Below are 11,349 nucleotides of genomic sequence, written 5' to 3' on the forward strand. Positions count from 1 at the left end.
AGGTTTTGAGGAAGAAAAGAAGGTAGAAGAAGAAGAGAAAGTTGAAGAGCAAATTGTAGTAGCTACGGGTGATCACACAGAAAACTCGAAGGCTTTGATGGACTATTCTAAGCCTAAGATTAATGACATTCAATCTAGCATCATTAGACCAGCCATCAGGGCTAACACTTTTGAGATCAAGTCAAGCACGATCCAGATAATAAAGAACTCAGTTCAGTTTGGGGGTTCTCCTACCGAAGACCCCAACATGCACATCAGGGATTTCATCAAGATCTGTGACACTTTCAAGTTCAATGATGTGACTGAAGATGCTATCAAGCTACGACTCTTCCCATTCTCTCTAAGGGACAAAGCTAAGTGTTGGTTACACTCTCTACCAGCAGGATCTATCACCACTTGGGAAGATCTCGCTCAAAAGTTTTTCACTAAATTCTTCCCCATGGCGAAGACTGCCGCAATCAGGAATGCTCTTACTCAGTTTGCTCAACAAACTGGAGAATCTCTGTGTGAGGCTTGGGATCGATATAAGGAGATGCTAAGGAAGTGCCCATACCATGGCATGCCTGATTGGATGATTATCAACTGTTTCTACAATAGATTGGGTGCTAATTCTAGACCCATGCTTAATGCAGCATCAGGAGGAGCCTTGTGGGCTAAGAGCTACGATGAAGCTTATGAACTTATTGAACTGATGGCAGCTAATGAGTACCAGAATCCTTCCCAGAGACTGACTCAGGGAAAAGTAGCAGGAATTCTGGAGTTGGACGCATCAACTGCTATAGCTGCCCAACTTAAGGCTTCGACAATGAAGGTGGACACTTTAGCTAATTATGGAGTTAATCAAATCACTAGTGTATGTGAGCTTTGTGTTGGTGCCCATGAGACTGATCAGTGCTCAATTTCTAGTGAATCAGCTCAGTTTGTGAGCAACTTCCAGCGATGCAGCAACCTGTGCCAGCCACCTATCATCCTAACAACCGTAATCATCCTAATTTCAGTTGGAATAACGCTCAGAATGCGGTTCAACAGCCTTATCGGCAATATCCAGCTAAGCAGTACAACCCCCTTGGTTTTCAGCAACCGCAGTATGCACCAAAACAACAACTCCAGCTGCAACAAGCTACTGAAAAATCTGAATTAGAGGAGATGAAGCTCATGTGCAAGAGTCAAGTTGTTTCGATCAAGACCTTGGAAAATCAAATTAGGCAAATTTCCAACGCCTTGCTAAATCGTCAACCTGGTACATTTCCTAGTGACACTAAAGTGCCAGGAAAGAGGGAAGCTAAGGAGTAGGTAAAGGCAATCACTTTGAGGGTCTGGGAAGGTTGTGAATCCCGAACAAACTCAAGAGTTGACTGAAGAAGCTAGGGCTGAGAAAGAAGCAAAGTAGCAGGATAAAGAAGTGGAATCAGGGAAGACTACTGTTGAGCACACTCTGCCTGAGGGTAATATAGGGGAGAAACAGCTCTATCCTCCACCACCTTTTCCTAAGCGGCTGCAGAAGAAAAAGTTGGACAAGCAATTTGAGAAGTTTCTGGAGGTGTTCAAGAAACTTCATATCAACATACCTTTCGCTGAGGCTCTCGAGCAGATGCCTAGTTATGCAAAGTTTATGAAAGGTATTCTCTCTCGAAAAGTGAAGCTAGATGATTTAGAGATTATCGCTCTCACGGAGGAATGCAGTGTTGTGTTACAACAGAAGTTGCCTCCGAAGCTTAAAGATCCAAGAAGCTTTACTATTCTATGTACTATTGGAAAAGTGTCTTTTGACAGATACTTATGTGACTTGGGAGCTAGCATCAATCTGATGCCTTTATCAATATTCAAGCAGTTGGATCTACCTGATCCTAAACCGACGTATATGACTTTGCAGTTGGCCAACCGTTCTATTACATATCCGCGAGGTATTGTGGAGGATGTCTTGGTCAAGTTCGATAAACTCATCTTCCCTGCTGATTTTGTTATTCTTGATTTAAAGGAGGATAAGAAGATTCCCATAATCTTGGGAATGCCTTTCTTGGCAACTGGCTGAACCTTGATTGATTTGTAGAAGGGTGAGCTTACAATGTGAGTGTTGGATCAGGATGTGACTTTCAATGTGTTCAATGCTATGAAATTTCCTACTGATAATGAGGAGTGCTTAAAAGTCGAGTTGGTCGATTCGGTGGTCACATCAGAACTTGATCAAATGCTAAGGTCTGACGCCTTAGAAAAAGCCTTATTAGGAAATTCAGACAGTGAAGATGATGAAGGTGATGAGCAATTGCAATATTTGAATGCTTCTCCCTGGAAGAGGAAGATCGATATGCCTTTTGAATCTCTTGAAATGGAAGAATTGAACAAATCTTCTAAATGCCTCAAGCCTTCTATTGAGGAAGCTCCTACTCTTGAGCTTAAGCCTTTACCTGAAAATTTGAGGTATGTTTTTTTAGGTGATGCATCTACTCTGCTTGTTATTATTGCATCTGACCTTTTAGGTAGTGATGAGGAAAAGCTTTTGAGAATTCTGAGAGAGTTCAAATCGGCAATTTGATGGACTATAGAGAATATTAAGGGGATCAACCCTTCTTACTGTATGCATAAAATTCTGCTAGAAGAAGGTAGCAAGCCTACTGTCGAGCAGCAAAAAAGACTTAATACAATCATGAAGGAAGTAGTGAAGAAGGAAATTCTAAAGTGGCTAGATGTAGGGATCATCTATCCTATCTCGGACAGTTCATGGGTAAGCCCGCCACGTTCAATGTGTCCCAAAGAAAGGTGGAATTACTGTGGTAGCAAATGAGAAGAATGAGCTTATTCCTACACGGACAGTCACGGGGTGGAGAGTCTGCAAGGACAATAGGAAGCTAAACAAAGCCACTAGGAAGGACCACTTTCCATTACCCTTTATTGATCAGATGCTTGATAGGTTAGCTGGTCATGAGTATTATTGTCTTCTGGATGGCTATTCGGGTTACAATTAGATTTGTATCGCTCCAGAAGATCAGGAGAAAACTACCTTCACATGTCCATTTGGTACTTTTGCCTTCAAACGAGTTTCTTTTGGTCTATGTGGTGCACCAGCCATATTTCAGAGATGTATGATGGCCATTTTTTTGATATGATTGGCCAGAATGTGGAGGTGTTCATGGACGACTTCTCGGTCTTTGGCGATTCTTTTGATGAATGCTTGTAGAATCTGGGATACGTTCTCAAGAGGTGCATTGAGACCAATCTGGTTCTCAATTGGGAGAAATGTCACTTTATGGTGCGTCAAGGCATAATTCTCGGGCACAAGGTTTCTAATAAAGGTCTAGAGATGGACAAGGCCAAGGTGGGGGTCATTGAAAATCTTCCTCCACCTATTTATGTTAAGGGAATTCGTAGTTTTTTTGTCATGCGGGTTTCTACAGGCATTTCATCAAGGACTTCTCAAAAATTTCAAAGCCTTAGTGCAGTATGTTAGAGAAAGATGTTCCTTTTAAATTTGATGATGAGTGCCTTGCAGCTTTTGAGACATTGAAGAAGAGTTTAATCACGGAACCCGTCATAACTACACCTGATTGAAATGAGCCTTTTGAGATGATGTGTGATGCAAGTAATTATGTAGTTGGTTGGGCAGAGGAAGAAAAACATATTTCACTTGGTCTATTATGCTAGTAAGACCCTCAAAGGTGCTCAACTGAATTATACTACTATGGAGAAAGAACTTTTGGCTATTGTCTACGGTTTTGAGAAATTTTGATCTTATCTACCTTGGACTAAGGTGACAGTTTTCACTAATCACGCTGCAATTCGATATCTCATCTCGAAGAAGGACTCGAAGCCTAGATTGATTAGATGGGTTCTTTTGCTCCAAGAATTTGAACAACGATGCGAAAGTCGTGCTTAATTTTCTTCAAAAGCAGATATTCACGAGGTTTGGAACTCCAAGAGTCATAATCAGTGATGAGGGGTCGCATTTTTGCAACCGTAAGTTCACTGCCATGATGAAAAGGTATAATGTGAATCATCGCATCACTACGGCTTATCATCCTCTGACAAATGGTCAAGCTGAGGTATCTAATAGGGAGATCAAGCGCATTTTGGAGAAAGTGGTATGTCCATCAAGGAAGGATTGGTCTTTGAAGCTTGATGAAGCTGTTCGGGCATATAGAACAACATATAAGACTTCATTGGGAATGTCGCTGTTTAGTTGGTTTATGGTAAGGGGTGTCATTTGCCTGTGGAGCTCGAGCATAAAGCTTACTGGGCTTTGAAGAAATTAAATATGGATTTGGATGCGGCTGGAAAGAAGAGGATGCTTCAATTGAATGAACTTGACGAGTTTCGACTTCAAGCTTATGAGAACAATAAGATGTATAAGGAGAAAGTCAAGAGGTGGCACGATCGGAGTCTAGTGCTCAAGAAATTTGTGTCAGGGCAACAAGTTCTTTTATTCAACTCTCGTCTCCGTCTTTTTCCTAGAAAATTGAAGTCAAGATGTTCAGGGCCCTTCATAATGAAAACTGTGTTTCCACATGGAGCGGTGGAAATTTTTGAGAATCATCCGGGCCAAGCATTCAAGGTAAATGGTCAAAGGTTGAAGCGTTATTATGGTGATACGGAAAACCATAAGGTGGTTAATGCCGTTTTATTGTCCACTTGATCTCGAGATTCTATATCGAACTATCGACATAAAAGAAGCGCTTCTTGAGAGGCAACCCAAGTATGTTGTATATTATTAGGTAGAGGAAGCAAGTAGAAAGGAGAAAAACATAAAAAAATCAGAAAAAGGAAAAAATTCAGGGCCAAGTACAGAAGCTGGGCGCGCCCGCGCTGATCAAGCCCGCGGCCGCGCCGTTTTTCCAGTAAGTGAGCGTGCCCGCGCTGTCCTAGTGCGCGACCGTGCCATTTTTCGAGAACCCAAGCGCGCCCGCGTTGTCCTAGCGCACGCCTGCGCCGAGTCCCTATTCTGAAAAAAAATAAAAATAGCAGTTTGTTAGAGATAATCGGGATTTTAATTCCAAAATCAATTCTAACCCGATTTTTACTCTTCCACATCCCATAATTCCCTCTCATAATCAATTCCATTATTCCCATGATTCCCATAATCAATTCCCACTTCTATTCCTTATCAAATTCACACCCCTCCACCTATAAATACATACACTTGCATACAACTTCTCCACCAATTCACAAACTCTCACACACAAATTCTCTCTAAACACTTAAGCTTTTATTCTTTCTTTTTCAATCCCGATGGCACCCAAAAGACAGAGAACTCAAGTTCGAAGCAGCGCCATCGATTCTTCTACTGCGAGTGGTGTGAGGCCCAGGTTCTCTACTTCTAAGGCTGAAGAGGATTACACGAGGCTTCTCTCGAAGCCTATTGCTAAGGAGAGAGGATTATTGCCATCAGGGAATGATGGTAAGCTGTTGGAGATGATTTTGGAGATGGGCTGGGTTCCTTTTTATGAGGCTCCCCTACTGTTCCCACGAGTATTGTGCGGGAGTTCTACGTCAATGCTAAGGTGGAGAAGAATGGTTTCATGAAGGTGAGAGGGATGACTGTTGAGTACAGTGCTGAGGCTATTAGGACAGTGATTGAGCAACCCTCAAGGAAGCTGGGTCAGGACACTTGGAATGATAAGACTCCTGAGGACTTCGATTTGGATCTCATTGTTGCTACTCTCTGTGTGCATGAGACTCATTGGAAGTTTAAGAGGGGCAATACTGATTACTCCACGTTCCCCGCTTCATGCATGGACAGGTATGCACGGGATTGGAACTCGTTTATTTATGCTAACATCATGCCATCCTCGCATGTGCATGAGATTACGGTGGAGCGTGCTCGTCTGCTTTGGGTATTCTACAGGGTGATTACATTGATTTGGGGATGGTGATATATTAGGGGATCCTGAGGTTTTTTAGGGGAGGTACTACTGGGGATATTCCTTATGCGTCCATTGTGACGAAGTTGTGCGTGGCAGTTGGTGTTCATTGGCCCGCACATGAGCAACTTCAGATTCCCAGTGCTCCTATTCACAGTTCTACACTGCACAGCATGGTTGAGTGGTATGGAGGGAAGCCCGATCGTAAGGGCCTTGGTTACTCTTATGCTCATCTGTTAGGTGGTGTGCCTATGGAGGCAGCTACAGCGGAAGGTTCTCAGCATGCCTGTCGAGCTGCTTGGAGAGCTCAATATGGAGAGGAGGCCGGTCCATCACAACAGCAGCATCAGGAGGAGGCAACAAGAGCAGACATGGGAGCTGGTTTGAGTTCGATGCAGTATAGGCGTCTAGCACGGAGGATGGATGTGATGCACAACATCCATTGTCATTTTGCACGCGATCTCACCCAGGCACTTGGGACTGTATTTAGAGCCACTAGAGTGGATATTCAGTGGCCAGTTTTTGGTGAGGATTCTATGTGTCCACCTCCGGACACGCCTAACACTCCACCCGTTGAGGGTGAGGATTCTGATTCACAGTAGGTATGCCTGATTCCTTACTATTACCTTCAATGAGGATAGTGAATATTTTAAGTTTGGAGGTAGTAGTTGAAGGAATATAGTTTGTGTGAGTCTCATATAGTTTGCATGTTCATGATAGTTGCATATATTTTTCCGATTAATTGGTGATATTGATGCTAATGTAGTGATGTCGTATTTAGTGATGTTGAGTCTTAGTGGATTGATTTGCATGCTAGAGACACTTGTATTTCACTAACTCTTATAGGTTGCTACAGTGCTAGATCATAGTCATGATTTTTTTGATAGTCGATGTTTAATCGCTTGTTTATATTTAGAATCTAGGATATTCTCTTAATAATAAAAGACATGGGTATTTAAAAATGGGAGAAATTGGATTTCATTGCTAATTGTTTGGATATGTGTCAAATGGCTAGTAGCTGGCTCATATTCTTATGAGTAGTCTAGGGTTGAATGAGATGGAGCGAAATGCACTCATTCAGAAATTGTTGAAAAAAAAGAAAAAAAAATATGTAAGAGAAAACAAAAGAAAAAAATAAGTGTTATGTATAACTGATCACGAGTGAGCTCTTTAGTACTCGAGTTATTAAGTTCTTAGGGGACTTTGTGACTAGTGACCTAAGGCTTCTGTAGTCTGGGATCCGCTAACCTAACGCTCGCTACATGGGTGCTATTGTATAAGTCTTTTGTGGACCTCACTCATTGCATGATCAAATACGCATATTTTTGTTGTTTTTTTGTGAATAAAAGCATGAATCCATGATAACTCCGATATAAGAATTGAAGTGTTATAAGTTATTTTGAGTCTAGCTTTTATTCTATTTATAAACTTGTGATTGTTTCGATAAGTAGTGGATTATGATTGTCGATCTAGTTGCAATAGTATATCTGTAAGCATTTGCACACACGCACGTCTTTGGTGTGTAGATTGATTTGTGATATTTGGTGGTTCTTTATGCGAATAATTGCATTTGCTGAGGTGTTGCTGGTTGATTGGTTTAGTTATTCTTTGGGGATCGATGCATTCATGTTAGTTGTATTCATGCATTTTTATTTCTTGTTCTTTGAGTCTGTTTATGCTTGAGGACAAGCATCGATTCAAGTTTAGGGGTGTGTTAAATGGCATTTATGACATTTATTTATGCTCCAATAAGCTTTGAGTTGGTGTATTTGTACTCAATTTATTTGTGTTTTAATGTGTTTTCAGGTGTTTTTGTATTTCAGGCTTTACTTCGTGAATCAGGTGAATTAGCATCATTTTGATGCTAATATGGTGTTTAGGATGTGTTGGAATAAAAGCTTGAAATCCTGGCTCGAAGCTACAAGGAATAAAGAAGAAGAAGAAAAAAAGAATTTTTGGCAGAAGGCAGGTCCGGCCGCGCTGCCGCGTGAAGCGCGCGGCCGCGCTGGGTCGGGATATTAAAATCCTGATTCAATTATAATTCGATTTGTTGGACTCCTGGGATGCATGGACTGCTATATAAACATAACTTAGGTCATTTTTCAGAGACATCAACTAAGGAGAAGACGACAAGAGACCTTTTGGGCACAATTCAAGGAAGGCAGAGACGATCTAGTTTATTCTTGTGTATCTTTGTTTTGAGTTATAATTTGGTTGCTTGTTTCTTGTTTTTCTGAACCTTTACTCTTATTTGTACTTTGGTTTATTTATTCGTATAAAGACTACATTTGCTATATCATGTTTTCTTTGGAACCCACGTTGGAGATGAATTCAATTATGGGCTAATCGTTATCGTGGGGTTCTAGCGGATTTATTTATGGATTTATTTAGCTAATTTGTTTAGATGCTTTAGTGTGTGGTGATTGTATGATATCCTAGTATTGGTTGTTCGTATTCGTCTTGTGAGCGTCGCGAATTTATAAGATAGCATGTTAATTCTTAATGAAATGAAAGTGAATTTAAGGATTTAGAACTTGCCATGCTAGCATAGGTTCATGTATTGTTAATTGTTATGCATGATTTGTAGGTAATTTAAACCATCTTACTTGCCCTATGTAATCAAGATAAATAACTTGTGCTTAAACCGTTATGTTATCAAATTCTATAGACATATAGGGTCTCAATATAATTGGTGCCTATTCAGCTTCTATCTCTTTTGTGGATGTCTGGTAGAATGGTACTCGTGCAACGAAAGTTGGCGTTTATCAGTTTCGTGTTGTCTGATTAGTGTCATCACCATTGCATGCTAAGGTTAAGAACAATAAGGCTATTGAATGAAGTACTTAATGAAGTTAGAATCCCATGTTTGTCATATATATTAACTCATTCTATCTTATTCTCATAATTTTAATAATTAGTTTAATTCTTAGTTATAAACAACCTCACTTTGTTATCGTTTTAGCATTGAATAATAACCATACATTGTTGCTTAAGTGCATGAGTTGACTAGTTAACCAATACAGTCTCTGTGGGATCGAATCTGATTTATATCTTATACTACTTGCGAACTCGTATACTTGCGTGTATTATTAGTGCGTGTTTAGCGACTAACATTTGTACTGTCTGATTATGATTTTACGCGTGAAAATGAAATAAGAAAAGGCTATTTATATTTATAGAATATTAGTACGTTCTGGATCATATTGGATCGATAAATCATTTTGGATAAACATTATCCTTTTTGGATAAACACTATCCTGTTTTGGATAAACACTATCCCATTTTGGATAAGCACTATCCTGTTTTGGATAAGTATTATCCTATTTCAGATAATTATCAAAACCGGGCTGTTATAAAACAATTTGTATGAAGATGATGTTATCAAAAAGGTTAGCGTATCGAAAATATTGCACCGGGTCGCGCACGGGTCAAACCGTAATCCGGATCGAAAAAGTCAAAACATGAAAAATGTCTGAAATTACCAGATTAGGTTATGAAGGAGTTTTCGGAAGAGTTCCGGGTTATTAAAACGTAAAAACGGTTGAGGTTGGACGATTCCCGACTTTATAAAATAATTTTGTAATCATTCAGAAAATAGTTAATAAATTCATAAATCAATATAAAATCATATAATATTCCAAAAATTACCAGAAAAATACCTTAATTATCTATATTTTATTCTAGACATAATAAAATTAACATACCTAGACTTTACCACATATGAACATTCACATAATATCACCAATCATCAGATAATTCACCAAAAATCATATAAAATCACATAAAAATTATTTCAGAATAATACATCGAGGAGTGAAGAGGTGAATTATTTCAGAATAGTACGTATACTAGGAAGAGTGAAGAGGTTACAAGGGTTATATGAGTTACAGAGAAAATAAAATAACTGCATATACTAGGAACATATTTTTTGTGTTTCAGAATAGTACATCGAGGAGTGAAGAGGTGAATTATTTCTTTGATAATTATGTAGTTTCGGCGATGAGGTTGAAGGAATTCATTGAAAATTCCTAAAACGAATTGGGAAGGAAATTCGTGAGGGGGAAGGAAGAAGATTATGTCACTATTGGTCTAACTGTTCCATTAAAATGCATACCACATTGGAGTATCATGATTCTTATCTTTACACCAAGGTTATGTTTAGAAGATTTTAAGATGAACTGGTTAAGGCTTCAAAATACTTTGTTCAAAAAGACCGAAAAGCTTGTGAAGATGGGGATAGAGAAAGGTATGTCTATACATATTATGGTTGTTATAGGCCATGTCCGAGCCTACGAGAAGAAAAGTTTATTTCGTTGCATTTGACAAGGTAGGTTTCACGAGAATGTGTATGTGTAAAATGTTTGAACATTCGGCGCTACCTTGTAGACACCTATTGGCAGTTTTCACTAAAAAATGAATTTCGAAAAGTCATGATGATTTCATACTCCGCAGGTGGATAGTGCATGCTAATAGAGTAGAAGGTGTGTTGCCTTACGTTTTAGACATTGGAAAAAATCATAAGATGACCCTTTTAAGCAACATGTTAAATTTATGCTTTACTTATAAACTAAGATGCACGAGTAAGGAAAAATACCATATAGATGTATAAGATCCTATCATCAACCCATCTTCCTGGATCTAGGCTCTACATCGCAGGCGCATGTATATGATAGCCCTGAACTGTAAGACCACCCGGGATCTTCGGCTCATTCCCAATACCCCATCCCCAATCCTCATAGATCTAATTCTTCTTTGTCATGCTCAAACTTTTCGTGATAGTCCACTTTTCTTCTTTCATCCTGCGAGATGCAAGTTTCGCAGGTCTACTAGATGATGTAGTAGTCTGGGGAGGATGAGACACATGCCGGGGTGGTTGTGTCATGTCAATGACATCCTGATCAGGAATAGCTACAATGTCAATGTCGTAAATGGAATCCGATTTGATATTCTCAAATGTGGGAGGTCTATAAGGTGGTCTTTTAATCTTCTTCATCAACCTTCTGAAAGGTGTAAGAAAGGTACCATAAATTTTCCCAAACTCCTCCACAAACCTTGCAGGAACTCCAGAATCGAATTGATTTTACATATTAAGCCCAACAACCGTCTACAAAGAAAAATATACGCTTCAAAATTAATTCCATATGAATAATATATGTGAAGTGAACGATAAATAATGATAATGTGTCATGTCATATGTGTAATGTTAAATCGTGTCATATGTATAATGTGAAATATGAAAGATTGTAGGACACTTACAACTTCATATCCCTCGAGGCTATAATACAACTCTATGGTCTTATACTTTGGCTGAGAGTGTGGATCTGGCTTCCCTATTCGGATACAAGATACATTCGCATACCACACCATGTAATAAGCCTCAGAAGCAATGCCAGTCATTGCATAAACAAGCCCATCTAAATCTGAACAGAATATGGCCCATCTGCCAATATCAATAAACCACCGAACCAACCAATCCTCTCCTGCAAAAGTGGCCTCC

General features: G+C 39.5%; 1 non-coding gene across 1 annotated transcript; it reads right to left on the minus strand.

The window, feature by feature from the left end:
• Nucleotides 1–454: 454 nt before the first annotated feature.
• Nucleotides 455–561, minus strand: LOC141710221 (small nucleolar RNA R71). The gene has a single exon (XR_012570753.1). It is a non-coding gene; the product is annotated as a small nucleolar RNA R71 (small nucleolar RNA).
• Nucleotides 562–11,349: the final 10,788 nt, after the last annotated feature.

This window comes from Apium graveolens, chromosome 2 (genome assembly GCF_009905375.1).
Source record: "Apium graveolens cultivar Ventura chromosome 2, ASM990537v1, whole genome shotgun sequence".
In the NCBI taxonomy this organism is placed as follows: Eukaryota; Viridiplantae; Streptophyta; class Magnoliopsida; order Apiales; family Apiaceae; genus Apium; species Apium graveolens.